Here is a 14741-nt window from a genome sequence, read left to right on the forward strand (position 1 = left end):
TTCCAAATCTCCAAAAGTAGACTTAGATTTCCACCTTTAAAGGAGAATAGAAGAAGGGCCTTGGCTTTAATGCCCGTTGCCCTGAAAGGGAGAATCCCAGACCCAAGTGTCTGGACAATCACTTCTTCACTCTTCTATCTCTAAGAAGAGTATTGGGCTAGAGCAGAGGCCTTGAGGCCACATGTGACCCTCTAGGTCCTCAAGTGCAGCCCTTTGACTGAATCCAAACTTCACTGAACAAATCCCCTTAATAAAAGGATTTGTTCTGTAAAACTTGAACTCAGTCAAAAGGCTATACCTAAGGACCACAAGTGACCTCAAGGTTGCAGTTTTCCTACCCCTGGTATAGAATTACAATTATCTACTACACCTCAAATATTGGTAGTGTATGGGAAATGAAGATCTTTTAGGAATTCAGAATAAAAGCCACTCTGTCCCTAATTTTCTTAAAGGGGAAGATAACTGTCAATTTGTCCTAGTCAGTTTAGCTCCCTTCCACCCAACTCCTCATTGCATAAAAAACACTTTTGATTAGTAATAACAAAAGCATTTATCCAAATGGTAAACAGAACTTTAAAAAGTTAAGTAGATTAGATTAGTTAATAGAATGCACAATAGTTTGGGACCTCTAGACTCTGGAGTGAGATAAAATCCCACTTCGAAGTATGGGAGAGAGACAGACAGACAGAGACAGAGACAGAGAGAGACAGAGAGAGAGAGAGGGAATTAAGGGATGTGGTGAGGGCTAGTTTCTTCCTTGCTTCATTTCTGGGTTTTCCATTAGCCATTGAAAAAATTATGCTGTCCTGATCATGACTCTGGAAATCTCTCCACGTTTATGCAGTGTTTCGCTTATCCATTCAGAAGTTAAATCTTCCAATGTATATGCAGCAGGCCTTCAAAGATCAGCTCTAAACTGGGTTAGGAATGAGATTGCAAAAGAAATGCTTAAAGAATGTTCATTTCAATGTGGATATGGGATGAATTGGAAGACTATGCGGCTGAAGATATAATCCAGGCTTCTGAGGAAAAAGAAAGGAGAGGATAGCCCTTTGGTCAGTCCCCTAAGTGATCTTATTTAGAAAACCTCATGTCTCCCAAGCTCTGACTTCTAATTTATTTGAAAAACAGAACTGTAAGTCAAGGCTCTCAGAGTTTTTGCTCTATTGAAGCTGGACTGTGTCTTTTGTTGCCTTTCCTTTGGCCCAAATTACTTTTGGACAACTGTAATCATTAGAATGTTCTTTTCCTGACATCAAGCCTAAATTTTCACCTTTACAACTTTCACTTGTTGTCCCCAGTTATGCCCTCTGGGGGCCAAACAGAACCAGATTAAGCCCTTCTCCATGTGAGGGACCTTCAAAGATGTGAATGCAGCTGTCATGTTCCACCTATCCTCCCCACCCCCACGCCCTGGCACTCTATCTACTGCACCACCTAGCTTACCCATTAGCTCTATGCTAAGATTATTTCATATATCAATACTTAAGACAATAAAAATCTAGATGTTGCCACAAAACTGAGGAACAAGGAAAGAGGAAGTTTTTGTTCTGGGAGACTTCCCTGGCATTTCTATCCACAAGGGGCAATAATAGCGTGTAGTTATATACTACCTTAAGGTTTACAAAGTGTTTAAATGTGATATTACACAACAGCTATAAATAATAGCTAACATTTACATAACACTAGGTACCAGGCACTATAATGAACATTCTACAATTATTGTCTTATTTAATCCACACAATGATGCTGTGAGATAGGTATTATTATTATCTACAATTTTCTGGTTAAGAATCTGAGTATGATAGTGGTTAAGTGACTTGCCCAGGGTCATATAACTAGTGTCTGAGGCCAGATTTGAATTCAGGAAGAAGAGTCTCTCTGACTTCAGGCCCAGGACTGTGTCTTAGACACCTAGCTGCCCCAACTTCATTTGTTAAGCTGCTCCAACATTCAGCTTTTCCTAGTGTTATTGGGAATGGCCTTTGATGAGTCTTTGATTACGCCATTTGAAGTTGTACCTACATGACACTCCCTGTATGATCTTTTAAGATAAAAAGTTCTTCCTAATACCCAATTACATGGACTCACAACTCAGTTTCAGAACTAAGAAAATGCATGTGTATGAACAAGTGTGCAAAGAAAATGGCAGAGTAAATAATGATCCAATATCCTTGGGTTATGACGCCAGCTTATATATCTTTAGTTCAACCAGATCAAGTAAAGAAGAGGTGAATTACATTTACCCCAAAGAGCTATGTTTCTGGTATACCACAGCTTGTCTTAGAGAAGAATCAGCTCGACATTTGCACAATTGCTTTGCACATATACATTTGTATTTAAGTATAGGATTATCTTAGATACTAGTAGGAAAAAAATATTGGAAACCTAGGAGGAAAGTAAAACAATCTGCTTAGTTTCCTGACTAGAGAGGGGCCAGCAGACAGGAAATATGGACCAAGAAAGTGATTTGGGGAACAAATTTAAGTCAAGGGGAAGGGAACAAGCATTTAATAAGAACTTGCCATATGTCAGACCTTGTACTATGTGCTTTGCACATATTTTCTCATTGATCCTACCCTGTGAAATGTGTTATCATAGCCCTTATTTTGCAGTCGAGAAAACTGAGGCAGCCAGCTTAGGTGACTTGCCTGGGATCATACAACTAGCAAGTATTTGAGGCTGAATTTGAACTGATGAGGCTGAATTTGAACTCAGGTCAACCTGGCCCCCTTTCCAGAATTCTATCCATTGTTCCAGCAAGTGAAACAAGGGTTGGTTAAATCATGAGAGAGTTGACAAGGTAGTCATTTGAGTAACATAACCTTAGGTTCAGGGGACTAGAGAGAAAGTCTAGTCTCCCTGCGGGGTTCCAGGCATAAAAGCAAAAAGCTCAGCTCAGAGAGCTTCATTTAGAAAGCTGAATTTTTACCTTCAGCAAAGCTACAAAGGAATTTGCTTCCTTTCAGGATTACAACTGACAGAAAGAGTCTGGCTAACTTGGGCAGCCATAGAGCCACCACTTCAGATCAAACTTACATTTTGTCTTGCTGGGACTGTTACAACAGCCTCTCAAGGACACTCTCTACCTCAAATCTCTCTGTCTAAAAGCAGCTAAGTGATGTGGTAGATGAAGTGCTGGATCTTGAGTCAGGAAGACCTGAGCTTAAATCTGACCTCAAATACTTACTAGCTGTGTGACCCTGGGCAAGTCATTTAACCCTGTTTGCCTCAGTTTCCTTAACTGTAAAATGGGGATAATAGTAGCACCTACCTCCCAGGGTTGTTATGAAGGTCCAGTGAGATAATATTTATAGCACTTAGCACAGTGTGTGTAATATAGTAGGCACTTATTTATTGAATGCTTATTTCCTTCTTCAATTCATCTCTCTCACAGCTGCCAAAGTTATTGTCCCAAAGGGCAGATCTGACCTTTTCACTGCCTTCCTCAGTAACCTCTGGTGGCTCTCTATACCTTCTAGGATCAAATGCAAAGCTTCTGGTTTGTACAGTTAAAACCCTCTATAACATGGCCCTGGACAGCTCCCTTGTTGACTTACCACACTTTACTTTCCTTGCTTTACTCTAGTCCAGTTATGTAGTCCATCTTGCTGTTTCTTATACACAATTCTCCGCCTTCCCATCTCTGTGCCTTTTCACTGGCTGTCCATGCCTGGAATATATCCCTGTCGCACCTCTATTTCTCTGAAAAAGGCAACGTAAGTGATATCTACAACACAACACTTGCCATGACCTTCCTCCTTAACCCCAGTTGCTAGTACATTGGCCCCTAACCTTACTTTTACATATATGATATGTGCATACATGTCATCTCACTAATAGAATGTACACTCCTTGAAGGACGGGATGATGCCATTTCTGTCTTTGTAACTCTAGCATCTAACATTGAATAAGTGCTCATTTCTTGCTTGAGTTGTGGTCTTGGCAAAAGTGACCAGAAACTACTACAGGACTCCAATGTTTGGAGGATCTATGAGGTAGTTTCACTCCATTGATAGTATCGAGTAGCTACAATTTATTTCTACAGAGGCAGAAGCACAGTTCCTACCCTCCAGTAACTTCAGGTCTCAGCAAAAAAAAAAAAAAAAAGGAAATTTGTCCATGAAACAACAGAGATCATTGTCCATCACAAGCAATTCTTCTTTTTAAGTATTTCCTGTGAATGGCTTAGTTCTCCATGTAAGAAGGAAGGAATTGAGGGTTGTAGGGGAGGGACAGCATACCCAGGGAACAGGGGAAGTATCTGCCTGGAACCAAGGGCTCCTTTTAGGGTAATGGAGGGAGATTAAAGTCAGCTGGAAGGGTGGAGCTAGGTGACAGGGGGCCTTCAATAGCAAAATGAAATATTTGGGTTTGATCCAACATGCAATGGGAAAGTATTATAGTTTCTCGAGTAAGAGATGACATGGTTAAAGTAGAATTTTGGCATGATTAATCTGGCAACAATGGGCAGGATTTACTGGAAGGTGAGTAAATTATGTTACGAGTCTATTTAGTGTCCCCATCAGGGTTATTTTGGGAACAATTTTTGGAATGAATAATCCCTAATTCCTGAAGTAGGACTTTAAAAATGCACGTACTGTCCTCTGACTCCCTTTTTTTTTCCTTCCCCCTCTCTTCATAACATTGTACTGGGTTGTTTTTTCCCTAAAAAGTTGTTGATTTTTTTGTTTTTGCTTTTTTAATTTTTCCTGTTAACTTCTACTATAGATGCTACATCTGGATTTCGCAATAGTGTTTTGTAACCTGAATTTAGGGCCTCATTTAAAAGGCCTTTAGTTTCTGTCATATAACAATCAGCTGAAGAAAGAAGGGATGTCTCACCTAGAGAACACTTCTGATGGCATGATAGTTGCCTCCAAAGATATTGAGGGCTGTCATGTGGAGCGGGGATCTAGGGGTGAGCTGGTATCAGATCAAATAAGCCTGTGAGAGTTGATTGTTAAATTTTCAATCTGAGCATTTACATGCCACCTTGGGCTAATGTTACAAATCGTAACTAGAATTATTATTTTGTTGAGTTCTAGACTTAATAAAGTGATGAAAAAAATATTAATAATGCAGATTAAACTTGAAGCTTGGTCATGTGTATATTTCAGGGTTGTTGGGTTGTTGGGGTTTTTTTTTGAGCTGTTTGTTAAATTTTTACCAGGACACCCTTAGATTAGATTTGTCCTGTTGGCTTTCAGAGGGAAGAACCAGGAACAATGAGTAGAAGTTGTAAAAAGGCAAATTTTGACTGTGTCAAGAAAAAATTTCCCCCAAATCAGAATTAGACACTTTTTGTGGTAGCAAAGAATTGGAAATTGAGGGGATGCCCATCAACTGGGGAATGGCTGAACAAGTTGTGTCATATGATCAGATGGGATACTATTGTGCTATAAGAACAGGCTGATCTCAAAGAAAATCTGGAAAGGCTTACACATAATAATTCAAAGTGAAGTGAGTAGAATGAGAACATTGTACGCAGTAACAGGAATATCATACAATGATCAACTGTGAATGACGTAGTTATTCTCAGCAAGACAATGATCCAAGATAATTCCAATGGACTCATGATGAAAAATGCTGCCTGATGGAATCCGACTGCAGCTTGAAACATACTTTTAAAAACTTTCTTATTTTTGGGTTGGGGATTTTTGGGTCTGTGTTTTTTCACAACATAACTAATATGGAAATAGGTTTTGCATGACAGCACAAGTATAACCTATATTAAATTGCTTGCCTTCTCAGTGAAGGGAAAGAAGGGGAAGGGAAGGGAAAAAATTTGGAACTCAAAATTAAAAAAAAACCCAAACATTAAAAAATTTTATGTGCAATTGAGAAAAAAGAACACACACACACACACACACATATATATATAAATCAGAGCTATACAGGAGTAGAACTGGCTACTTGAGAAGGTAGAGTTCCCTACATTGGAAGTATCTTTAATAACATTTTTAATTTATTTTGTTTAATATTTCCCAACTACATGTGAAAATTAATGTTAATTTAAAAATTTGCATACCAAATTTTCTCTCTCCTGCCCATCTGCCCCATCCTATTCCTTGAAAAGGCAAGCAATATATCGATTATACATGTGACCATGCAAAACATATTTCCATGTTAGCCATTTTTTCAAGAGAAAATATACATAGACAAAAGAAAAAAAGAGTTCTGATTTTTTTTTAAGTATGCTTCAATTTGCATTCAGAGTTCATCAGTTCTTTCTCTGTAGGTGGATAGCATTTTTCAACATAAGTCCTTTGGAATTGTCTTGGAATTGTCCTCTGTCACTTTGGAAGTATTTAAGCAGAGACTAAAAAACACGTTGTGTCCATAAGGATTTCTTCTGAGGTATGACTTGGACTACATGATCATTGAGGTTCCTACTTACTCTAGAAATCTTGCTTCTATGATTCTGATTCCCTGACAACTCTTTTGAACTATACATTATTGTTAGAAGTATATATTATTGTTCCCATTTTACAGACCTGGAAACATTATAATATGCTGCTCCTGAAATTGAATATTGGACTGTATTAATGAAAGCACAATGTGCAGAATTAGAGGGGAAAAAATAATGCTGCTGCATTCTACCCAGCTCAGACGATTCTGGAGTATTGTTTTTTATTTCCGGGTGACACATTTGAGAAAGGAGATTGACAAGTGTGAGTACCTCCAGAGGAGAGTGACCAGGGAGGTAAGGAGATTTAAAATCATGCCAAACAAAGATCATGTGAAGGACTTGGAGATGTTTAGCCTAAGGAGAACATATTTGTTTGAAATATTTGAAGGGCTGCCATGTAGAAAAGGGATTAGCCTTGTTTAACTTGGCCTCCAGAGGACAGAAGCAAGAACAATGTGTGAGATGCAAAGAGGTATATTTTGGCTTGATAGAAGGAAAAAAATGCACAGTGATTTGAGTTGGCCAAGAGTGGAATGGCTGCTTTGGAAGGTAATGTTTTCCCATCATGGAGAGCTTTAAATGAAGATTAAATGATCACATATGGAATTCCCACTAAAGGACTGGTTTAACTGTATTATCTCTGAAGTTCCCCTTCCTCTACTCTGCAAGTCTATGGTAGAAAATAGGTCTATGAACCTTACCTCTAAACTCTCTGCCCTTTTAGACTGTCTTGAGTTTATGCATTTTCAAAGACAAATAGCAAAAAATATACATATTCGTTCACTCACTCATTCATCCAATAAGAATTTATTAAGCACCTACTGTGTCCCAAGTACTGTGCTACAGGAAAGGTGGCAGACATGTCAAGTATTTAAAGAGTGTTATTTTTAATTGGTTTACAGCACTAATCAAGAGCAAATTGAAAGATATCTCCTAGACAAAGCTGAATTAAAAATCAGCTATAGTAATAACCATTCAGAAAGCATTCTCTGCATGCATATGGTTAGTTTATTACTGTGAATGGAAGTCAAGGTGCATTCCCACATTCTCACCCTCCTTTCACCCAAATCATAGAATCTTTACATGTTAAAGCTAGAAGAGACCACATTCATTTTTCTGGTCCAAGCCCCTTAGTTTACAAATGGAAAAATCTTCTCTTACTATTTAGAGTTAAGGAAAACTCCATATGAATGAGAGCACCTACTTAAAATACATTTGGTTCATATAGTCCCTGTTTTGTCCCTCTTCCCAAATAAAGACCTTATTCTTTGACTTAGTATTCTTTTTATAATTTGTTTTAGGCTCAGCTAGGTGGCACAATGAATAGAGCACCAGCCCTGGAATCAGGAGGACCTGAGTTCAAATCCAACCTCAGACACTTAGCACAAAAACTAGCCATGTGACCTTCAGTGAGTCACTTAACCTCAATTGCCCTCCAAAAAATAAAATAAAATAAAATTCATTTTAATTTTTAAAAAATTATCAGACATCTATTTTTTTTCTTTTTCTCATCTCCCTCCCTTCTGCCTCCATGAAAAAAGAAAAACAAAATCCTTGTAACAAATAAATATAGTCAAACAAAGGAAATTCCCACTTTTGCCATGTCCAAAAATGTGTCTTATTATCATATTAGCCCATCACCTCTTGGTCAGGAGGTGGGTAGCGTGCTTCATCATTGCTCCTTTGGAATCATGATTGATCACTGATTAGAGTTCTTGTCTTTGAAAATTGTTCATTTTTATTGTTCACTTTACTCTGCATCAGTTACAAATCTCCCCAGGTTTCTCTGAAACTATCACTTTCTTAATTTCTTACAAGCATGACATTATATCAGCATGTTGATATACTCATTACTCCTCTATCCCCTTCTCATAATACCTTGAAATCTTCTCTAAAATCCTACTCTGATGTTTTATTATGGTCTGAAAGTCAAAGCTATGCTAATTGAGTATTAATTCAAAATCAAGCTAGGAAGACCTCAGTTATGGACTTAGTGGTGGAATATATGTCTGCTGTGCATGGATCAACCTAGCTAAGTATAGAAAAGCTATAATGCTGACTGTAAAGGAGCTAATTTTTGCCTTTCTCCATGGCTATGAAGACCCTCTTGCTAATTGTAGGGGTATTTTGATGTGCCTTTAATACCTGTAATACAATGAAATCATAGATCATTTAAATTCTAAATTGTTATTCTTAAATAATGCTTCACCCGCCAGACTTATTCCATGTGTTGAAGGCAACACTGTTATGAAAGCTACATTAGCCAAGTATAAGCTCTTCTCCATTTTACAAAGCTGGAAAAAATAGGTCTGTTGATAAACAACATCCATTATCTAGGCAAGTCAATTGTCTAGGTAATTGGTCAGCCTAGGTAAGCATGAGGACTCTCGGCACAAGGACATCAGCCAGCACTGGTAAGGCTTAGGGGCCATGAAATTCCTGTGTCCTATCCACTGCGGCACAGAGAAATCCTGATATATATTTGTAGAGGTTGGACACATACAGTCTATGACATCCCTGATCACTGAAGTGCTATCTTTTAAAACATAAACCACCTGTCCGCTGAGTCCCTTTTCTGATCTTCCCTTCTTAAGACAGTGCTGGTTTTGTTGCTCCCCATAAAAGATGTTGAAGTTCTTGAAGTTGGATTTGAATATTAGAGTTCTTGACTACAAGCCCAGCATTCTATCCACTCTATCTTCTATTGATCAAACTTTTTGATGGCTCTAATTAAAGGGAGAGGCAGCATAATGTAGTAGATAGATAGTCTAGACCACAGATTCTTAATTTACCTGGGATCTGTGAACTTGTTTATATAAAATAAAATGTTGGCAATAGTATTTTGATATAATTATTTTCCTTGTTGATCCTATGGATTTTGTTTTCTGCTTTTAAAACCATCATTTTGACAAGGGGCCCATAGGCTTCACCAGGCTGCTTAAAGATGTCCAAGTCACAGCAGTCATTAGTAAGGATTTTTTAAGAACCTACTGAGTTCTTGACGTTCTTCCCTTTAATTTGTAATTCATAATATGTTCCTAGTGCTGTATTTATTAAATATTCAACTTCCTTGCCTTGAGGCTTTTTCTGAGTTCTTAGGTAGACCAATAACTGGACAGCTTCATCATTTAATTTTTTTTAAAAGCAAACTTTCTCACCCAATTCAATTCAAATTTTTTTTTTAACTGAGCACCTGCTATGTGCAAAGGACTATGATACACAGTTCAGGGCATGTAAAAGTAAAAAATAATCTTGACCAGGTCTTTAAGAAGCTTTTAGTCCAGAAAAAAAACAAGAAAAGTAAGCAAATACATGTTTAAAGAAAAAAGCCAGAGCAAAGTGTCCTCCAAAAGTATACAAAGTGGTTTGGAGCTGTGATGTCAAACGTGACCGACAACACTCCTAGTACAGCCCAAACCAGATAAAAATGTATTTGGAAAACGTTTAACAAAATTAATAAAAAATAGGGTAGGATTATAGAACATAGATAATGTTAACATGTGGCTTTCTAAGTCAATATGTGACAGGCAAGAATTATATATGGTTTTGTGACCCCATTTCTATTTGATTTTGACACCACTTGTCTAGAGCATCCTGAAAAGGTATTTGTCCCAGGTCTGGAAGGCAGGGAGGATTTTGATGAATGAAAATGGTACAGAGGAAGGTATTCTAGGTGGAAGGAATAGCATAAGCAAAGGTGTGAAAGAGGGAAAGAGCAATTGAATACACTCTACCTAGGGGGGCAAGAGTTGTTTGCCCATTTCAGATGGGAAGTAAATGTATCTAAGGAACTGTGGGAAGTAAAGAAAGGTAAGTTGGGATAAGAGCACAGGAGATTTTAAATACCATGCTAAAAAGTTTAGATTTAGATCATAGGTATTAGATAAAATTAGATAAAAAAGGGTTTTCTGCTGATAACAATATTGCTAATTTTGTGCTATTATTTCCTATCACTAAGAAACAAATAATAGCTTATATCTATATATATAACTTTACAATCCACAAAGCTCTTTCCTCATTATTACCATAAAAGGTTGATAGTAAATGCATTAGGCCTGGAGTCAGAAAGACCCGAGTTCAAATCTTGCCCCAAACACTTATTAGATATGTGATCCTGGGCAAATCATTTAAACTCTACCTGCCTTAGTTCCCTGATCTGTAAAATGTGGATAATAATAGTACCTTCCCCCCATTTTTGTTGTGAGGATCAAATGAGATAACAGATATAAGGTTCTTTGAAAGCCCTAAAACTCTATATGATTGCTAGATATTATCACAAGAATTATTATCTTCATTTTATAGTCAAAGAAACAGAGACATAGAAGTAACCTGCTCCTGCTAAAGTGATCAATAGACCTAAATCCTAGAGAGACTTGGTGGCAATGTGGGAAAATTGCTAAGTTTAGAGTTAGAGGACGTTGGACCAGACATTTTGCTTCTCTGGGCCTCAGTTTTCTCATATGTAAAATGAAGCCTTTGATGTACCTGTGAGCTTTAAATCTAAGATTCTATATTTCTAAGCAACAGAACTAGAATTCAAATCCTTGCCTTCTGATGGCAAATCCAGCAGAATTCTAAGTTTATCACATCATAAGTCATCTATGTGAAAATTTCAAAGGAATTTTAAATTTAATTTAAATAAATTTTAAAGGAACATAAAGGTGGACTTGTAGAACTTTTGTTCAAAATGTTGCAGATGCTTGATAACCACCATATTGCCAAAATGACTTTGATCTATAAAAAGGTAGAGAAAGGAGACCTTGAAGCGCTAGTAAACCAGGGAGTCTCAACTCTGCATCTAAGTAATTGCTAGAATCTATAATACAAGTTAGGAGCAATGAACACATGAACAAACGTAATCTGTAGAAATTTCCCTCAAGAGGGAAATTCTCCACAATGCCTCCTAATTGACTTGGTGACTCAATCAAAGAGATTTACCACCTGATAAAGATATCAGAACTTAGACACATTAAAATGCCATTATAGCCTTCCATTGATTACATTAATTGAAGTGGGAATGGAATTCCCTGTCTAATACATTTATTCACTCAGGTCTATACCTGCGAACTCATGAAAAATCCTTCCTCTGATTCAGATCAGCAATTCCATTTGTCCTAGAGAGTTTCCTGGGTCCTAAAGGGGAAAGTCATTTGCTCAAGATCACACAGCTAGGACATGTGTAAGGCAGGTCTCAGACTCCAGCTTTCCTAACTCCAAGGCCAACCACCTAGACCAGCAGTTTTCAACCTCTTTTGTATTTGACCCAAAGTTTAGCACAGTAATTTGGCACATAGTAGTTTCTTTAAAAGTCCTTACTAATGACTGCTGTGACTTGTACATCTTTAGCAGCCTGGTGAAGCCTATGGATCCCTTGTCAAAATGATGGTTTTAAAAGCAGAAAACAAAATCCATATGATCACCAAGGAAAATAATTATATCAAAATACTGTTATCAACATTTTATTTTATATAAACAAGTTCACAGACCCCAGGTAAATTAAGAATCTATCTTAGATTCTTAGACTATATACTACATTATGCTACCTCTCCCATTAATTAGAGCTATCAAAAAGTTTGGTCAATAGAAGGTAGAGTGCTGGACTTATAGTCAGGAACTCTAATGTTCAAATCCTACTTCAGATACTATATATATATATATATATTAGTACTATATATATTACTATATATATTCAGATACTTACTATACACATAGCCTCTCTGTCTCACATTCTTCATCTGTTAAGTGGGGATAATAAAAGCACCTACCTCACAAAGCTGTTATGAAATCAAAGGAGATGACATATGTAAAGTGTTCTGTAAACCTTAAAGTACTATGTAAATGCTGGCTACTAACAATAACAACAACATGTCCTTTCGAAAATGAGATGACATGATGTTGACCACCCAACATAGGCATCTAAGTTAAGTTACTTTCCTGGAAATAGGGAATAAAGCTCTCTGAAGACAGGGACTATTAATTTTTGTCAGTTTCCCCAGAATCAAGAACGACTGGCATAATGTAGACCCTTCTATCATTGAATTGATTTGAATTACATGGACTTGACTTGAAATCACAGACAGCTTTTTAAGCTATTTAATGTCACCTAAAAAGTGAACTTCACATAAATTGCAAGTCAGGGTAAGACATGTACCAATGGTGAGGTTCTGAAAAGTAGCCAGTTGATTAGCCTCATTGCTCATTGCAAAAGAGTTTTCAGTGTGATGAGCAAGTGAGAAAGACACAGCATCACCTCAGGCAATGCAAGAAGAAGAATATTAAACTAGGAGATGTAGGCTGTTTGTTTTTTTTCATGAATCTTAGGGCATCAGACCTAGAAAGGACCTTAGAGATTATCCAGTTCAAGTCCCTAATTTGCCAAAGAAGGAAACTGAGGTCCAGAAAGAGAGGTCATAAAGCAAGTAAGTTATTGACAAGGGATTTGAAACCAGGTTTCCTGACTCACAGGTTAGTGCTCTTTCTGCTATAACATAGAGTCAACCTGGCACAAATGAATCGAAAAAGGAAGTGGTGATCTGGAAGCAATATGCCCCATGACTTGGGGGCAGAGGAGACTACCTGCAACAGTGGTGGACCCTAGGAAGTTGCATTGCAATTCAATGGCAAAGTTCAGTGCCACCACTGTTGAAAGAAATTTGGAGTTATACTTAGGACTTTGCGAACACAATCAGACATGTATAAAACAGCACTAACTAGAAATAGCAAAGAACTGAAACATAGAATTTTAAGGGAAAAAAAGGGAACTCAACAGTATCTAGTCCAACGAAAGCACCTACAGTGTTTTCTCTCTTTTCTCAATTTTTCTCAGAACAATTTGCCATTCTATCCATTGCCTTTATATCACATTCCTTTTATTTAGGATTATTTAGGTATACATGATAGATAATTGCCAAAAAATAGTAAGAAACACTTCTCATAGGAAGTGGATCCAATCTAACACTAGATGAAAGGCCACTGAAACTACCTGGAAGACCAGCAGAGGATGAGGGGAGGGAGACCACAGTAGCCTTGACAGTGATTTAAATAACCCTTGCATGTACAAGCCTTCTTAAATTTATAGTTAATGAAATCATTCCTATTTAGTACCCAGAAATTTAACTTCACTAGCTAGTTCTAATACCTATAAAGACCTATGAATACATAAATAACAAAAGTATTATAAAGCCATAATGCCTTTGATGGCCTCAGATCATACCAATTAATTTTGTACCTGCCACCCTAGACTTGCCTGATTGAGAAGATTCTCTAATAACTAGACTTGCCTGATTGAGAAGACTCTCTAGCAACTCTTGGATAAAATACAAACTTTTCTGGTAAAAATTAACATCCCTCCCAAGCTGACTCCAGCTTATCTTTCTCACTTTACTCTCACGTTCAACATTTCAGCCAAATTGACACCCTCATTATTCGCTGCCATGACATTTCTTCTCCATGTCTTCATTAGACTCATAGGCTATCCTTCATTTCTGGAATGCTCTCTCTCCTCATCTCTGCTCTTTGCAATTCTTTGCTCCTTAAATGGCTCTACTCAGGTACTCCTTCTTACATGAGGCTTTTGCTCATCCTCCAGTAGTCAGCACTTTCTCCTGAAATCCTTCTTTATATAGTTTGCATTAGATTATCTTTATATACTTTTTTATTCCATAGAATAAAGCTCCTTGAGGGAAGATAGTTTCTTGTTTTGTCTTTGTCAAGGCAATGAATGGAAATGGATAGACAACTGACCCTAAAAGCCAGGAAGACCTGACATAAACTGGTTAATATGATGTTGAGCAAGTCACTTAATGCTCAATGTTCCAGGAAACTCTCTGAGACCATAAATTGCAGAGAAAAGTGATGAACTGCATTGGGAGCTGGAGTTTCCACATCTGGGAGCTTCCTAGAAGAATGAAGTCACAGATGCAGTCCATAGCACCTAGCAGAAAGTCTTACCCTTTAGAGGTATTTAACAAATATTTTTTGAATTGAATTGAATCATAGCTGATGTCTACACTTGACTGAGGGGTCTCAGGTATGAGGAGGTCCATGCAGTAGTACTTTCATTCTCAAAATATGTGCGAAGTCTGGAATTCTCCCATCATAGAGGCAATAAAGGCTATTATTGCTTATCATGTCATTCTATCACCATAATATCTCTGATTCCCTGCAATGATGATTCATGAACTAGTTTGCCAAAATATTATTTTAATTAAATTATATTCTTGTTTGGCAATATTATCTTATTATCTTGATATCTTACAGATCTCTGAACTTGGATGTTTAAAACATTTGGCATGACAGTTTTATTGAACAGATGTTTTAAGTTTAACCT

Source organism: Petaurus breviceps, unplaced genomic scaffold (assembly GCF_028583685.1).
Source record: "Petaurus breviceps papuanus isolate PSGF00001 unplaced genomic scaffold, PetGlider_PUasm1.0 174, whole genome shotgun sequence".
In the NCBI taxonomy this organism is placed as follows: domain Eukaryota; kingdom Metazoa; phylum Chordata; class Mammalia; order Diprotodontia; family Petauridae; genus Petaurus; species Petaurus breviceps.